Here is a 19145-nt window from a genome sequence, read left to right as displayed (position 1 = left end):
AGAAAGAATAGGGAATCTGATTAGAGATAATTCAACAGCCATTTGGGCCTCTGAAGGTATGTGTGGAAGGGTTGGGGAAAGTGAGAGAAATGATAGAAATAGTTTCCAAGAGGTCTAATTTCTATGGGATTCTCTCCTACCCTCTGTCTATAATATGTATATATACATGTAGATAAGATTATAACTAAGGTCTGTGTGATCTTGGCAAAGACAACAGGCATAATAGACTATATGCCACATACAACAAAGGTGCTCATAGAGAGCCCTCAGGAGGGGTGATTTGGGGCCAATGTATTAAAAGGTAGTGGCACTATGAATGCCTGGAGTCACAACAAAATAAAGACATTGCCTGACTTAAGTTCATTATATTTTGGGAGATCACTCCCATGTTATCTTTGATTTACAGTTCTCTGATATCCCACTAATGACAAGTAGCTGACCCTCCAGAGATGTAGTTCTGCAGAGGAAGCGAAACTGCCCAGGATTTAGCTCTCTCTTCCACTGTCTGACCACTTTCAAAGTGGGTTAAATAGAAAATCTAACTGGGAGTCATTTCCAAAATCCAGATCCCCTCCAGAAATGATATAAATAATCACTGAAGCAAGTAGGTATGTCTCAGATTTCTCTTAAACTATTCTCATTTTTTAAATTCTTTTTTCTTTCTGTTCCAATTGGGTGTTGTCTGCTACTTTGTCTACCAAATCACTGATATGAGCCTCTTCTTCATCTAAGCTGCTGTTGGTTCCATCTAATATATTTTTAATTTGGGTTTTTGTATTTTCATTTCAGACTAATTCGTTGTTATGCTTCCTATCTCCTTTTTTATATTTGCTATTTCTTTGTTGAAGTTCCCACTGAGATCATCTATTCTTTCAAGTTCATTGAGACTTCTTATCATCTGTGTTTTGGACTTTGCATCTGGTAGGTTGCTTGCCTCTATTTTGTTTGGTCCCTTTTCTGAAGTTTTGTTATGCTCTTCAATTTAGGTCATGTTTCTTTGTCTTTTCTTCTCATTTTGCCTACCCCCCTGCATTTCTATATGTTAGATATGGCTGCTATGCCTCCCAGTATTAGCAGAGTGGTCTTATGTAGTAGGGGTTCTGTAGGACACAGTGATGCAATCTCCCTAGTCACCTGAGCCCAGTGCTTCAATGGTGTACCTTGTGTGTGCTCTTTTATTGTTGCTGATACTTGATTGTTATTGGCATGTCAATGGGTGGGACTGACCCTCAACCTGACTGGCTGTGAGGACTGGCCATGACTACAGAAGACGAGCTTTTTTTGTGGCAGCTGACCCTATGGAATAGGATTCACTTTAGCAGGCTCTGGTGCCTATTGAGCCTACCTTTTAGGTGTGATGTTTCTGGCACTACTTGGGTGGTCGTCTTGTGTTATCTGAAGACAGCCACCAGGTGTATTGGTTCTGGGGCCTTGGAGGAGGGGCTCTGGTTAAGGCCAAGTCCAGCCTCTGCCTGTGTTTGTAGCTCCTACCAGGTAGCCTTGGTAGGAGCTATAAACTTATCTGTACTTGTTAGTTCTCTGTGCTGGGCTTGGAGGTACCTGGGAATGATTATACTGTGAACTGAGACCAGCTACCACCAGTACAGGACTTAGGGCTGCCTAGCAAAAGATATGGAGCATGCCAAAGCCAGTTGTTGCTTGTTTGGGGTTTGTGGATCTTTGAGAGATTTAGGAAAGCCCAGAATGTGGGTCCATGCTGGCTGCTTGTGTGAATTACCCGTGAAAGAACTGAATGGGGTGGGTTCTCAGAAAATCACCAGGGTTGAGCAAGAGCAGTGTTAGTGTCAGTGCTCTTGCTCAGGTTAATGGAGACTCAGATTTGGTGAAAGTTTGTACCTGCAGGTTGTGTGGGGCAAGGGCTCAATAGAGAAACAAAGGTGCCTGCTAGACTTTAGTCCTGGAGAGAGCTTCTCCTTCAACTCTCCCCTTGAAACCAGACAATGCAGCTCCTCCCTGTATATCTCTGGTGCTTTTTGAGATATTCTCTGTTCACTGGAGCTTGGGGTAGTGTTTGTTAGCTAGTGAGTCTGTGTGTGGTCTCTTTAAGAGGACTCTTGGGTCTACAGCAGCTCTGTTCCTCACCTGGAAGGAATCCCTGGTTTTCACAGCCAGAGGCGAAGACTTCTCTACCTGGCACTTGTGTTCCAGGTTGGGGGCCAGGTATGTGGTTAGACCCCTTGCTTGTCAGTGGGAACCTCCACAGTTGAGATATCCCTCCCAATTCTTAATTGCCTTATGTGGGTGTGAGACCAGCTTGTTTCATGTCTCCGCTTCTCTTACTAATCTTCTTGTGGCTTCCTCTCTATATCCTTAGTTATAGGACTTCTTTTCAGCTAGTCTAGAAGTGGTTATTATATAGTTAATTAATTTTGTAATTTGACTATAATTTAATATAATTTTGATGTGGTTATGGGAGGTGGTGAACACAGTGTTTACCTACTATGCCATCTTGACCACAAGTCCCAGGCAGGATATTTTTAAAAATACATTAGAGTAGATGGAATTGAAGACCTTAAATAGGATTTAATTAGAGCAGGCTTCCATATCCAGGGGAGACTTTGCCGTGATTCTATGTTGCAATGCAGCACAAATGGGTATTTTAAAGCCAAGTACTGATGTGATCTGAATATTGCTCTAGAGTGACCAACTAGGCTGTTCTTTTCAGGAGTGGTCACAGAAGTGCAAGGTGGCAAACAGACTGAACAAAAGGCCATTGCTAGATTCTAGCAATAAGTAAGAAGGCTTGAACTTGGATTGTTGAAGAGAATCTCATTTTCGTCTCATGCTCATCATTGGGATTCGAGTTAATGTTACAACAGAGCTAATTACACATTATACTCTTTAACACAGACACCTACAATTAGGTCACTTTAGCTTATACTGTCAGCTGCAAGTTCCCTCAGTCAAGTCAGTAATAATTGGTTTGACACTTCATGAAATACCACTAATTTAAAAGTAACCATTTGATTTTAACACAAGAGTGGAGCAATGTTAATGACTGAAAACATACAAAGCATATAAAAGCTTCAGGATGTATCTTGAATCTTATTTGATTTACAGTCAGTCCATCAGAACCAGTGATAGACATGCCAGATTGTCTGAGTTATTGCACTGAGTTAAATAATATAGACAAAGTGGCCACTGGAAGCCCAAAGCCAGTCCCTCATAGCACAATTGTAGATGAGCCAAAGGGACAGTTCTGTGTCATCTCAGCACTCACTGCCATTTACTGAGTTCTGAAATGGGTGCTGGAGACTGCATTTGGCACTTGAAGTTTAATTATAAACCTCACAGCAATTGTTCAGCTATTGTCCTCATATTACAGATAAAAACTTGATGATCAGAGAGGTTGAATAACCTGTTTAGTATCACACAAGTGTGATTTCAGATGTGTTTGACTCTAAAATTCATACTTCTTTGCATCATATCACAAGCAGTCATTCTTTGTTCATGAGAAACTTCCAAAAGGAAGTATGACACATTGCTCAGAAGGGTCATCAAGGTTAATTATCTAACCTGCCCTGGCTAAACCCCAATCAAGTTTTGACCTCATTTGCTACCACCATACCACCATTCTCTCTGCAGGGGTATAGTTTCCTTTTAGGCTTTGGCATGACCCCACCTTGAGAGTCACTCTAAACCCAGGGAGGTATTGCTCCAAATAACAGGCATTCTTGGTTTTGACAAGTTGAAGTATGCACCTCTCTGGGCACTCTTCTAGTAGACCTCTGACTCATTCTCTCACATCTTCCACATATTTACCCAAATGTCATTTTATCAAAGGCACATTTGACCACGATATTGAAATCATAACTCCCTTAGTAATACTTCATTCTATGCCCCCAACTCCAGGGTACCTGTAACTTTCAAATATAGTATATAATTTATTTTTTAACTATACTTATTGTCTGTGTGTTTCCCCCCTAGAATATAAGCTCCTCAAAGACAGAGGTTACTATTGTTTTCTTTATTAAACATTGTCTGGTATAATATTATTAGGGTTTAAAATGTGACTCTAATACATATTTCATTTACTATGCAAAATAGTTAAAAGAGAACTAAGACTCTTGTTATCCCCATTTTCTAGTGAGGATTTAGACTTGGGACAGCCAAATGACATAGCCATATAACTAATGGTGAAAATAATATCACAAGAGTTAAGAATTTATTAAATATTTAGTATGTGTCTAACACCATGGTAGACACATTACAAACCTTCAATGTATTTTTTGCTTGATGAGGTTATGATGATCCTCATTTTATAAAGGAGGCAACTGAGATCAAGAAGGGCTTAAACACTTGCCCACATTTTATTTAGTAAGATGTTGGCAGCATATGGACTAGAACCCAGATCCTTCATCTAGAGTGTTCTTTCCCAGTGCTACCCTGGCACTCATGTTGCTGTTTCTCTGCAAAGGGAGTAGAGCTCAGTGATTGGGTGTTGAGAAGTGCTCCATTTTCATTAAAACCTTGTATATAAAATCAATGATGTCAGGCCACATTTTCCTCAGGCTCACGAATGATGGATTTGCCCACTAGAAGCCAAAGATGTATTGCTTTAAATAACAAGCTCATGTAGTCATGCCAAGTTAAAATATGGCTTCAATTTATACCTACTTTTCAGGTATGACAATGTGGAGACTAGACCAGGTCTTGGAGGCCCAGAGGACCCAAACATTTAGAAAGTGTGATTGGTACCATCATATCCAGATCTCCTGATTCCCAAGGTTTACATTTGTAACTGTAAGTCATAGTTAATCATAGAAATTTAATCTTTCGGTATATCCTGATCATGAAATCTGGGTCTATTGACTTGTGTCGACAGAATAAAAATACTGGATCGTTGACAGAACAAGGCTTACATTTGTAGTCCTTTGATTGGAAATGTTCAGGTTATTCTTTGTGGTGCTCTACAGATTATTGAGAGAGCTCATTTATGTCCACTGGAGGAAAGTACAAACAACTCTAGTTATTATAATGTTAACTTTCAGTATAATAATCTATACTTTGGAGATTCCTCTGCTAAGGAAAAGTTGAAAACAACTGTATTCAGCTGATCAGCTCCCTAAAATAGTGAAAAGGATTTGCTGGATGGATGGATAGATGAATGGGTGAATGGATGGATGACTGATTGAACAATGGGGGAAAAATAAATAAAAAATCTGGCATGGATTTTTGTACAGTCAAACAGTATGGAATTATTTCTTGAGTAGTGTATAGTAATTTTGTATGATACATCCCTCCTCCAAATTCTGTTTTTTACTTCTTGACTATATCAAGAGCCCATGTTGACTTTGTCTCCCCATAAACAACCCTCTCTGGCCACACGGTGGGACAGCTGTAAATAAAATACTACATGGTTCTTTAAAAAAAAAGTACCCAAGACATAGTGAGAAGCTGATCAAATTCTGTGAAAAGAAATAAAATTCTGGACAAAGCCAAAGTGGGGAAGGATTGAGAGTGGTTGTGGGAAAATGGAGACAAATGTATTTGAACAAAACCAAAGGGGAAGAGCTGAGGGTGGGAAGGAGGGATGGGGCAAGGGAAAGTGGTGGGGGGTAGGCAGAGACAAATGTATTTGAAAAAATAAATTAAAATAAAATTTAAAAAACAAAAAAAGAAAAATAAAAACAAGTAAAAATCTTGACTTCTATTATAATCACAGGGATAGAATTTTTCAAAACCCTCTGGAATAGACTTTTAAGGCTTACTTATCTATTGTCATCATTTTCTGGCTGTTTGAAAAAAGTGACTGAAAACCAGAACATTTTCCAGCTTTTTCCCCAATAAAAGCAAAGTAAACTTAAGTTTGTCATAACTCCTTCCGAGAACTGGAAAATTGTCCTTTTAAATATATTTTATCTACAGGTTAAATACTACCTAGTGAACTGTTCTTTAAAAACTGTCAAGATTACTAAAAAATCAAAATGATAATATATGCCATGAAATGCCTTTTAGATTTTCTTTGGTGCCAATGCCAATCCATTCCTAAACTTTATCTCAGTCCAAGTCAAAATGATTTCAAGGTGGTCTATGGTTTCTCAAAGCAATTATTTTAGTACTCAGGCAATTGAGCTTCCCATTTTTGTTTATGGATTATCTGTAAAATGGCTTCTTTTTGGATTTCACTCAGCATCTCAAGAGCTAGCAAACAAGAGAGGTAAGGTAACCTACTAGTTAATGTCAGAGAATATGGCACAAGGAACAAGCCAGTATGAAGGTTGTCCATACTATTTAGATTTTTCAGATTACTGTTTCTGTCCTCACTTTTCTTTGTCTAAGGAAAACACACCTAAGTAAAATATAAGAAATTAGCTTCAAACCCTAAATCTAGACTTCTAAAAAGTTTGATTTTTCTTTCAGATTAGAAGGGAAATGCAGCAATTAAATGGCTAATGCAGGCTATCTGAAAAATTTAGAGGTGTTAGATATCAATTAACGAGTTTTCATTTTCAGAATGATTGTCTTGCTTCTCACCCATATTGCCCATGTTCCGCAGGTGGTGATGGGAAGGTCCCCTGCAGGGAAGCTCCTCTGGGCAGCTTTCTACTTCCCCTTCTGTTCTTTCTCTTGGGTTTGTCAGAGCTCTGAGTACATTATCAAAACCTATTTTTAAAAGGAAAAGAAAGTTTCTAATACCCAAAAAGAAAAAAAAAAAAAAAAACAGCCTTTCAAGATTATTTCTGGCAGCATTAACTCTCTTGGAGCCAGAGAAGTTAAAAAAATGCCAAGCCCATTATGCTCCAGCACTGATCCCTTCTTCCCAGCTCAATGGATCATTGTTTTGCTCTTGTTCTTTCAAGTGAGGAAACACAAAGAAGATGAATTGATAAGGGTAACATTTCTTTTAAAAAGAGTATGCACTGATGACAAGTCTATGTAATAATCGAAAGAAGAGATTAGGCAGGACCTTCAGGTAGGTGGCTAAAAACTTGAAGGTTGGCGTCATAAAATAAGAGTTTGCCCCCAGAATAAACATCTAATAGAAATAGCTTATACAAACCAAGTGAGTTGCTTTGGGCTACAAACTGGGCCAGCCATTTAAGAATGGGCACTTGTGAGAATTTGCTAATGTCGACTCCTATTCATCTGCCAGGGAATTTGACATTCAGTAGTATATTTTGGTGTTGCTGGTTTCATGTCCATGACTAAGCATAGTCAAGCAATTAGAAATCATCACAGTACCAGCTTTTCTGGGAAGGAAAATGCTTGGAGAGATCGTAAAGTTGGAACAGAAGAAAAATTATCTTTATAAGAAAGGTAGTAATGTTAAAGTCTAAACCTGTACATTTTTTGGCCTCTGTATTCACTGCTTAGGTCTTTCCATTTAGGGACCCTTCTTATATGATCCTACAACCTCTCATAATTATCCCACAATAATATTCTCATTGCATTATTTTGGACTTTTTAATAATGTTTTACTTTTATTATAGAAGGTAAGGGCAGCAGTTTTTCTGTTTCACCATTTTGTCCTCTCTACTGGGCTCAGGTCTGGTCTATAAATATTTGTTGAATGAAACCATTTCTCAAAAACTATCTTTTGACCCTCGTTGTGTATTTCTGTGGTATGTCTCTTGGAAAACCTGGTTCACTGCCTGCCTGTCCTGTTGGGCTGAATTTCCAACCATTGCAGGGAACATATCCTGTTTATTTCTTTATTCCCAGTGCCTGGCATAATAGTAGCAGGCACACATTTCAAAATGACCAAATGATTAAATGACTAATTGATATGAAGAAAGAAAGAAAGAAGCAGAGGAAGAAAGAAGGAAGGGAAGCAGTGAGAGGGGAGAAACAAAAATGAAAAAAAGAAAAGAGGAGAAGGAAAAAGAAATGAAGAAAGACTGAATATCAGTTGATTCTTTTGGTGGAACTTTCCCTGAGTATCCATATGTAGTCTTTTCAGTAAAAAACTTGAATGATAAATGTAGCTTTTGCAAAGAAATGAACTACATCTTTAAGAAAAATCACTTTAAACACTGGATTGGAGTAGAGCCAAAATGTACAAGTAAAAGCTTTTTATTCTAAATAAAATGATTGGGAAATGAAATGACAATTAAGAGAAACCATAAGGAAACTTTAGTCCTAATTAATAGTTAAGCCAGGACAAATCTGCTTCTGGATCAACTTTTGGAGGAAATGAATACAATGTGACTACAGGATGTTAAGACTGACATACTTATTTGAACCCTTGCTTTTTCACTTTATTGCAAGTGGTTCTTTTCTTTAAAAGCTATTACCTGTGAGGCAAAGCACAAATTTTTTGAGATTCACTTTTACAGGACTTCTTGACCAAGGCTTTACAAAATAGCTCTCTTGGAATCTGTTATTGTGGATGTCAGAAATGAATATTTAAGGCTCTGTTAATAATGCTTTATTGACCCAATGTACTGGAAGGCAGCTCCAGATGTCTTTGTAAATCATTGACAAGAGAGACACTAATGAATTTTTAAGCATGGCTTTGTTGTGGTGGGTAAAACGGCTGCTGGAATTTTTTATGCTCTCGATTAAACAAATTACCATCTTCTCCCTCCTAGGGCTCTGGGGTAACATAAAAGACAAACAAATGTTAAAAAACTGGAAAAATTCTGGGAAAGATAGCAATGTTTGAGGCTTTATTGAATAATGAATAAGATTACAGATTCTAGAGCCAGGCCACCAATATAAAATTCTTGTTGTTTTCCATTCTACACCTCAGGGTTTTCTTTGGTTAAATATGGGCGATGATAGCATTGACTTCATAGGGTTGTTTTGAGGACTAAATGGGAATGAAAATTAAGTATAAGGAAAGTAGTTATAGTCATGCTTGGTTTAGAGTAGGCACTAAAAGATATTCTGCTGTTAATAATACTATGGGAAACATCATCTTTGACTAGATCATAATTATTAGTGAAATAAAATGGACTCATTTTATTTTTTTCTTCTTTTCATCAACATGGACTTTTCCTCATACACAAATCCCTACTCTTACCCCAGGCCAGGGACTAGGGAACTATATTTAGACCTCATCATTCCCCTAAGATTGCTAAAAACAATGTATACTACAATAAACTCATCACCCATCCCCTAAATTTTTCTGTTATATTTTTTAAAGAAGAAAATCACTTAAACATTGGATATATTGAAACTTACTGCAGAAATATTTTTAATAACTGCACTAACAATATGGGAATAAATTTTACTCAGAGATGCACTAATAGGTTACAAGAATATCCTTGATTCTTTTCTGGTCTTTAAATACTTTAGAACTTTTACTCTTTTCCAGTAAGGATAGTATTAGGGAGAGGAACCTGAGCAATGGTTTGTGTATCAGACTGCTTTTGTGTTACTCTCAGCTCTGCTTAAGAATTTTGCTAGAATAAAATAAGTACATAACATCTCCATCTGTCTATTCTTTGTATCTAAATTTGTTTCCCTTGTCTGAACTTTCTTTCAATACACTACACATTAATGCAACCCCAGAAATGAGTTATTGCCCAGGAAGGAAAGTCACTCAAAGGCTGGGTGGCGGCCAAAATAATGGAAAGGGAAGCTTCTACCTCAAAGTGGGACATTTACCCTGGATTTAAGTTTCTGGAAAGTAAATCACAGCATCTATTCCCTCAGCTTCCTTGAGCCATGCTCTAAAATAAAAAAAAAAAATCCATATTCTATTATTGTGATTGGGAAAGAGTTGGAATAAAATAAGACTTAGAAAAATATCTGTGTCTACTGTTTCCCTCTAAGAGGCAACATTCTCAGTCTATATCCAGCTTGGATCTCCCCCCACTCTATACTTCAACCAACATTACTGGTCCATCTGGGCGAGAACTTATCAAACTTTACTTCCCTGTTGCTAGCCTTCAAGGCAGGGAACAATTTATTAATAGTTTCTAGAAAAGAGACAGGCAATCTTATTTTATATAAGCCACTCCTTGAGCTATATTTCCCTAAAATTAACTGAAACACTGGTATGAAGGTTGAATATATTAATATTAAATGATATTTCAAAAAATTAAGATCATTTGCTTTGCTAGCTGGGTGACTTGGAGAAAGTTGTAATCACTGAGCCCTGGTCCCTTGTAAGTAAAATGTCTAACTTAAGTGATGTTGTGAGCATTAGAGATTTGTGCATTAAAATAATTAATACACCAAGCAGCATACTACAGGTGCAGTTTAAATAACAACTGGTATTCTTATTGACATAAAAATGAAATCTAATTTCAAAGACAATGCTGGAGGTGGTTGCAATCTGATGAGTTTTGTTGGAAGAATAGAATTCTGAAAGGCTAGAAGATGAAGGAGTTTACCTGTAAGGCCCCAGGAGCATCTTGTCAAATGTCTGAGCTGTTCACACAATGGTGGGTGGTCTAATATGCTTTCTACATTTCATCCTTACCTTATCGCTCTTATCTCTGTTTATTTTTGTTCTTTGTTTCTTGGTGACATTTAGTTAATGCCATATGAACAGAAATACATGCAGAGGTTAAGGGGTGGAAGGATTGGAAAAAAAGGAAAAAGGACTCATGGACATTAACAACAGTGTGGTGATTGAGGGGACAGAGGTATAAGGGCACTAAATTGTAATGGAAAAAATACAGTAAAGATTAAATAAAAAATGTTAACAAATAATAAAAATAAATTCAAACATTGTTTTAAAAAATTAAAAAAATGAGATCATCAAAAAAGAAATACATGCAAAGAATGGAGCACAACAATAATTATGAATGTTTTAAAAATTCCTTTAAAATGAGATTCTTCTATTATCCTTCACAGGTAAGTGTAATGAATGTTAAAAGGAACATGGCCAGTGATAATACACAAACTCCACTATGAAAACGTAAGAGTACAACAAACAAAGCAGGCAGTGTATGATTTCAAATCCATCACCTCTAAACCATAACTGTGTTATGACATTTTTCCTCCAGTTAAACAACAACACCAAAAAACAACAACATTCCTATGGAAAATTTCTGAGTTGGCTTAGGAGCAAAGACAAGAACATCAGGATATAATTTGATATAGTTAATAGAGGAGTGGCTATAAGACACTATTCCCTGAAAGAAGCTCTGACTTTAGTGTTTAATACCCATAAATGTGTTCTCTTGTTGAGTCATAAACTGATCTTAAATTTTGTAAGTCTTTTCTTTGGTTTGTATAGGAAAACCACATGAAAACTCTCAAATGTTAGAGTTCACTTTTATCTATGGGTTGATAGTGACTTGCAAACTCCTAAGTAAATTATTAAGCATTATGGAAATCTGTTATGCAAAATTAAAATTAGCATTTTGTTTGTATCTACTGAATTCTATAATTAAGGATTTTGTGAAGAAGTGGTCTCTACAATGTCAATATTTGGACTTTCATAAATTCCAGAGAGTCTGTATGTGGTAGAATGGTTGAGTATTATGTTTGAGATTGGATTGAGATTGGAGTCATATTGACTGGGTTCAAATAAAGTCCTCACCCTTTATTAGTTATATTTACTTTAGGAAAACCATTTAAATCTAATATTACTTTCTTTATCTGTAAAATGGGGAAAATAATAGTACTTTCACGATGAGGTTGTTGTGAGGATCAATGAATGAACACTGGCAAAGCCCTTAGAACTGTTCCTGAGGTATAAGAACGTGTGTTTGCTATTCATATTCTTGCTATTATTAATTTTAGCTATACCAGCAATTAGGCCTTTTAAATGACTATCTCTAGCTCTCCTCCTCTTGGACTTGTGGCAGTTCCTACTCCTCTTATGAGATGTGAAGTCATATGATTGCTGTTAATAGAATTAACATATCATTTTCAAACTGAGCCTTTAATTCCCTATGCAATACCCTATAGGGTTCTCTTCCTGTTGCTATAGCAAACAGAAATATTTTACATCAGGGATCAGCAAACTTTTTCTATAAAGGTTCAGACAGAAAATATTTTTGATTTTGCTCGCTATCTGTTCTCTGCAGCAACTACCAAACTCTGTAGTTGTAACACAAACGGAGATATAAAAAAATATGTAAACAAATGAGTGTGACTGTATGCAATAACATTTATTTATGGAAACTGAAACTTGAATTTCATGTAGTATTTATGTATTGTACAACATTCTCCTTTTGCTTTTTTCCAGCCATGAAAAAGGTAAAAGATCATTCTTAGCTCACAAGTCATATGAAGAAAATGGTGAACAAATTTGGCCAGAGGGCCCTGATTTACTGCTCTTATTTTAAGGGAATCTGCTCCAGAAGCTCTAGTCTGAGTAGCTCCTATAAACACAATGCCACTGTTGAACCAAAATGGGCATGTTGCATGTTCAAAAAATAATCCTTTGTTGTTTTGAGCCAATTAGATTTGGACTGTTTTTTACTGTTGTAGCTTAATATAGCTTAATCTGACTAATACACTCTTCTTTAAGGTGATGAGAACAAAAGGGGTATATTACCTTCTTAAGAGTGTTTAAATAACTTCTATAAATATATTTAATGATGGGGGATGTAAAATACAGTCCTCCAAATCTATGCTGTCCATGAAGACCTAGGATGAAATAAAGCTGCCTAACTTTCTTTTTTGTGCATATACCTCACTTAGGCTCTAGTCATCTTGGCATTTTATTGATTTAGCAGAGAGGTAATAATAAAAGTATATATTTATTTATATCATAAGATTGTACCTCATACCATAACCAAAGAGATCAGAAAACACATATTTAAGGGAAAAGAACACAAACAGAAACTAATTTGTGTTATACATTGTAGAAATCATTAACTATGACTCAGGTAGGAAAATATATTACTTCTCTTTTTGACAGTGATGACAGTTTAATAGTATTTGACTCTACCAAGTTACATAAAGCATCGAGAGGCACTGAAAGGGACAGTTTATCAAGATGATAAACAAGGTTTCATTTTCTCCTTAGCTGCCTGGATGTGATCAGAAGTCTAAGGACATCCAAAATCACTCAGTCTGGCCCAAGGAGATGCTGAGCTCCTCAGGACCATCTATGCTTGAAATGAACTTCACTTGAAGGACAGTGTCTGTGCAAGGCAGCACAAGTGAAGGCAGGTCTCCATGAGTGCATGAACACTGGGGCATTCTGTGGGGCTTGATGTCTAAGGAAAGGGTATTAGTCCTTCTTAGAATCCCTGCTTTCTGGGAATCTCATACTCACTAATTTCAAGCCATTCATTTTTCTGGGTTAGGTAAAGCAGTATGGATAAATTCTCAACATGCTAGGAATAGGGAATGAGAATTTGTAAGTATAATAAGAAACACTTTAAGTGTTAGCTCGTGCTATTGTTACTATTATTGTTGTTGACCTTGCCAGTCATTAATGCTATTAATCATTTCCACTCTGTAGTAGGTCCCTGTTCTTTAGCTCACCTAGCCAACGTTCCTACTTCTATTGGTGACTGTTTTGTGGTTTTCTGTGGGGAACAAATGGCCTTCTTCCCTCCTCTCAGCTCACGAAGTTTTGATGGTACTGTTGGTCTTTGATTCAGGAGAGAGCACAGGGCTCAAGATTAGCTAGGTGGGTCATGCATTCTCTAGTGACCACATGATTGCTATAAGGGCTGGTATCTGGCCCAAGTGATATACAATAATATCTCATTGTAAAACATTTATTATTGAGAAAATATAATTTTATATGTGTTTGTAACGAAAATATGTAAGCCTGAAGCTTGCCACTATCATAGTACCATGATAGAAAATCCTACAGATGAATAATGTCAGCAAAGTAGAAAGCCACATGAAAAAGTGGAATACTTTCTGACGTTAGTAGTGCTACTTGATGAAGCTGTGCCTGAAGCTGGAGCTGAACTTTAGCTAATACATGTTTTTTTGTTTGTTTGTTTTTTAATTGAGTTTGATTTAGATTTTCTGCCTCTTGCAATAAAAAGAATCATGCAGTTATACAAGGGCTTCAAGAAGATTCTTTGAGATTATCTCTTCTTTTCTATAAATTATTTTATGTGCAGGACCATATGGTAGGTGCCAAAATTAAATCAGATATGCCACCCTTTATGGGAAGCCCTTCTTAAATTAAATACCCTGATTAGTTCACTCACATTTCTTCCCTCCCATTCTAGACTCTGCTAGCTCTGTGACTTTTCCCATTTTAGCACATTAACAACTGTAATTTTACATGTGTATGTCAAATACTTTTTTATTATTGTCTACTTCTAATAAATAAAAAGCTCTATCAGGCTGGGGCCATATCTGTTTTTATTGACCATTTTATCCTGAGTGCCCAGAGTAATTCCTAACTTGGGAAATCACTTTTGCTAACTCAAGACCCATTTACATCTTTTTCAGAGATCTAGAACAATAATTTTGATCAGAGTGACTATATGTTCACATATTCAAAACATATTTCTGTTCCTCTTAGAGCTGCATATGTACATATGAAACTTGTCAATGGGACATAAATGAAAGTCTGCTGAGGCTATTTAGGAAGAATTTGCTTACCTTACAAAATAACTGCCCTTTTGTATTTACCATTTTCTGCTCCTCCATGCCTGTCACACAGGCCTGATAGCTGGAACTACAGTAGCCATTTTGTGCCAGTGAGAGGAAAGAAGGTCAAAGGAAAAGCCCGAGAAAATCATAGCAACTTTTACCTAGAGAGTGCCGGGCCACTGAACCAGTCATCAAATCTATACATCTAAACTTTGTACTGAATGAGAAAAAATAAACTGCCTGCCAAATTGTTTAACTTACCATTCATTTAGAATTTCTGTTTCTTGAAGCTCTGATACACTGATACATGTTAGGGTTTTGATAAATACTTAAAAATGTATGAATAAATAAAAAGGAGAAAGGGTCCTTGGCTTCAAAGATCTAGTCAGAGAATTAAGACAGAAAAAATAAATCTTCAAATTAGAGAGTAATAAATGTCATAAGAATGGAGACTCCATTATTGGAGGTTCTGAGAAACTGGAAGATACTACCTCCATCTTAATGGATTAACTAAGACTTCTTGGAGTAGAAGAATTTGATTCAGATCCTTGGTCCTTCAATGTTGATTTGTTTTTGTGGTGATGAAGCAAGGGCATTTTAAGTAGACGAAACACACTGAGTTAATGACCAATGATGAAGAGTGTGCCAGACAGACTCTAGAGTGGCTCCGTATTCATGCTTTAATCCCCTCCCTACTTTAGTGATGGTGAGACTCTGGAAAAGAATATAGCAAATATGATACAATGCTAAATTATGTGGCAAGGATGCTGTGATGTCACTACCATAATTATATCTCTCTATATTCATATAAAATACTGTTAGTATGCACTAGAGATTCTCTCAACTGCTGGTTTTAAAGGAATAAGATGTGAGAGGGTCTATGGAGAAGTCTACATGACTAGGAATTGTGGGTAGACTCTAAGATCTGAGAGTGGTCCCTGGCCAAAAAGGCCACAGGGCATGAATGCTGCTAACAATCTAAGGAAACTTGGAAGTGGATGCTTCTCAGTGGATCCTCTGATAAGAATCTATGGGTCTTCAATCTCATATCCACCTAGAACATTTTCCCTCCGATGTTTAGAGATGAGTTAGGTAATGTCAGGCAAAAATCTCCTCTGCATTTCATATTTGATTCCAGCAATCAGGGATGTCTTCCAAGAATCAACAGTGTTTATAAAATTTTTACAAAAATGAAAACATAGCTTTTGCTCTTTAAATATTTGATTGTTTAAGGAAGAAAATAATTTAGTAATTTTACCTTACTAAATTTTTTGTTCTTTTTAGAGTTGTGAGGAAAAGAAAATGGAATGTCATATTACTTGGACATTCAGGTGCTGTTGATTCCTTAAAAGGGCTGGAATAAGAATCAGAAGGAACACTGTTGTCTTGAAAATCTTCTTGTATAGAGGAGACTTCAAGATGGCAGAGGAGTGAGTGGACCTCCTCCCAGGAACAATCTGGGATTACAACTAAATTATGGAGAAACCTCCTGGAAAACAACTGAACAATAGTGAGATAGGAGCTTTAAAACCTCAGATAGATAGAGGAATCAGCTTTAGAACAACCAAACTGGTAAGGACTGAGGAAGAGGCTTGAGAAGGTGAACTAGGCACCCATGGGCAGCAGTGCAAGAGGGGTATTGAAATGGCAAGTTGGATTCCCCTGAGAAGAGCAGGGTCTAAACCATGAGTGGGGATCTCCAGCCTACAGCACCAGAGCCCCAAAAGCACACAGATAACAGCCAGCTGTGAAAAGTGGAAGGGTGCTCTTTGCCACAGATAGTTGGCTGGAGATGCAAAATGCTGTTTAATGGCCCAATGGAAAAATTTGTAGTGTCATCAGCTTACCCTGGGTTCCAGGAGAGGTCAGGGCAGAGTGGGATGGAGCCACCTGAGGAGAGACTGGGGAGGAAGGCTTTGGGGGAGAGAACTGGGAAAGTGGATGGTGGTGACCCGGTGCTGACTCACCTGCCATTCCACAGCTGCCATCTTGCTTAGGCAGACTACTTCCCTACATGGCAGCAGCATGAAATGACACAGTAGTTCGGGCTCCAGGTTGCTTTGCCCTGGCCAACAGTTGCACCGGCCTTGGCGCTGAATATAGAGTGGCAGTCACAGATAATATGTCCCTGGCTAAAGGGGGATGCAGAGTGCTCTAGAGATACATGAGGGGAGTCTGGAAAATGAGGCATTGGGGAGATAACTGAGAGAGCAGCTAGGGGGATTCTGGTGCTGATGCCTTCCCTCTAATGGCAACAACCATCTTGCTCAGGCAGACAACTCCCCTGAGAGGCAGCACCTTGAAAGGACACAACAGCCCCACCCACAGGAGGGACTTTGCCTGGCCCTGACTACTGAGGGCAGAGTGACTTGATTAAAAATGGGGAGAGAGACAATGAAAGTAGACTCCTGGAAGTCTCTTAAAGACAGCCTAAAATTAGATTGGGTCAACATCTGACATCATCAGAGGCAGATCTGGAAGGAAGGAAGGAAGGAAGGGAAGGAAGAAAGAAAGAATTAAAGAAAGAAAAAAGGAAGGGAAGAAAAGAAAGAAAGAAAAGATAGAAAAAAACAACAACAACAGGTGGTCTCCTACCATAGAGGTTCACACCACAAAGTCAGGAAGTCAAGACATATCAATTTAAGAAGCAGAAGCAAAAAAGAAGAGTCACAAATAATGGGAAAACAAGAAACAGCCCCCAAATTGAAGGGAAAAGAGGAATTTCCAGAAGAGAACTAAATGAAATAGAGGTACGTAAACTATCAGATACTGAGTTCAAAACAATGGTTCTAAGGAAGCTCAGTGAGCTCAAAGAGAAATTACAAGAAACTACAGGGAAATGATGAGAAGCTTATTGCAAACTACATCATCATGAAAAAAAGACAGGAGAATCAAGATGGCAGAGGAGTGAGTGGATTTCACACTGACCTCCTCTCAGGACCAACCTAGAATTACAACTAAATTGAAGAGAAATCACCTGGAACAAACAACTGAACAATAGTGAGAGAGGAGACTTATAACGTCAGAGACGGAAAAATCAGCTTTAGAACAATCTAACTGGTAAGGAGTGCAGTAGAGACTCAGGAAGGTGGGAGGGGTGCCCATGGGAGGCAGTACCAGAAGGACATTGAAAGGGCCAGTTGGAACCCCCTGAGAAGACTGGGGTCTAAACCAAAAGTGGGGAACTCCAGCTGACAGCACCAAAGCACAAAAAATGCACAAAAAACAGCCAGCTGCGAAAAACAGCAGGGTTGCCCTCTGCCAGAGAAAGGCAGTTGGAGATGCAAAGAGCTGTTTAAAGGCCCAAAGTATAAATTAATATTTGCAGCCACTTACCCTGGTCTCCAGCAAAGGCGGGGGAGTGTGGGCTAGAGATGCCTGCGGGGAGACCAGGGAATGAGGCTTTGGGGAGAAAACTGAGACTGGCCAGTGGGATCTTGGTGCTGACTCATCACCCATGTGGCAGCAGCCATCTTGCTAAGGCAGAGACCACTCCCCTGAGCAGCAGCAGCATCAAGGGGCCCAATAGCCCAGGCCCCAGCTGGAATTCTGCCCTGCCATGTGCTGTCTAAGTTGCCTGCTGAGTGCAGAGTGGCAGCCACAGGTAGTAGATCTCTGGCTAAAGGGAATACATAGTGGTCGGGAGACACTTGGGGAGAGACTGGAGATGGAGGCTTTAGGAGGAAATGGAGAGAGTAGATGGCGGGATTCCTGTGCTGACTTCTCCCCCATACAGCAACAGCCAAATTGCTCTGGCGGCGACCATACCCCAGATCGGCAGCAGTGTGAGAGGACTCAATAGCCCCTACCCAAGGAGGGACTCTGTCCAGCCCTGAGCTGTCCAAGTGGGTCTGCTGAGTGCAGAGTAACTTGATTAACAGCTGAAGGAGACAGTCAGAGACAGTAGATTTCTGGAAATCTCAAACAGACTGCCTAAAGTCAGACAGGGACAACATCTTACATCATCACGGGCAGATCCAGAAAATAAAAAAAGAGGTCTCCTACCATAGAAATTCACACCACAAAGTCAGGAAATCAAGACAGATTGATTTAAGAAGCAGAAGCAAAAAAGAAGAGTCTCACAAATAATGGGAAGACAAAGAAATAACCCCCCACTCAAAGGGAAAGGAGGAATCCCCCAGACAAAACCAAAGTGGAAGAGCTGAGGGAGGGAAGGAGGGAGGGGCAAGGGAAAGTGGTGCGGGGGAGGCAGAGACAAATGTATTTGAAAAAATAAATTAAAATTAAATTAAAAAAAGGAAAGAGAACTAAATGAAATAGAGGCATGTAAACTATAAGATATTGAGTTCCAAACAATGGTTCTAAGGAAGCTCAATGAGGCCAGTAAGCTCAAGAGAATTACAAAAAGCTGCAGAGAAACTATGAGGAACTTACTACAAACTATACCAGCATAAAAAGGGACATAGAAACTATCAATAAAAGACAAGAGGAAATGAAGAATAGAATTTCTGAATTGAAGAACACAGTAAAAGTAATCAAAAGCAGGATAGATGAAGCTGAGGATCAAATCAGTGAGCTGGAGGACAAAGTAGAGAAAAGCTCCCAGAAAGAACAAGAAAATGAAAAAAGACCCGAAAAGAAAGAAGCATTTAGCCAAATGGAGGACAACTTGAAAAATAATAATAATACCCATATAATAGAGATACCAGAGGGAGAAGAAGAGGAGCAAGGGATTGAGAACC

General features: G+C 38.3%; 1 protein-coding gene across 1 annotated transcript in view; it reads right to left on the bottom strand.

Annotated features, from left to right (window-relative positions):
- TAFA1 (TAFA chemokine like family member 1) overlaps positions 1 to 19145 on the bottom strand; it is a 636921-nt gene that overhangs the window by 106237 nt on the left and 511539 nt on the right. The window lies entirely within an intron of this gene.

Source organism: Pteronotus mesoamericanus, unplaced genomic scaffold, assembly GCF_021234165.1.
Source record: "Pteronotus mesoamericanus isolate MK-2021 breed Mesoamerican mustached bat unplaced genomic scaffold, CSHL_Meso_final scaffold_54, whole genome shotgun sequence".
In the NCBI taxonomy this organism is placed as follows: Eukaryota; Metazoa; Chordata; class Mammalia; order Chiroptera; family Mormoopidae; genus Pteronotus; species Pteronotus mesoamericanus.
The sequence above is the reverse complement of the archived record's forward strand: the minus strand, read 5'-3'. Positions and strand labels throughout refer to the sequence as shown.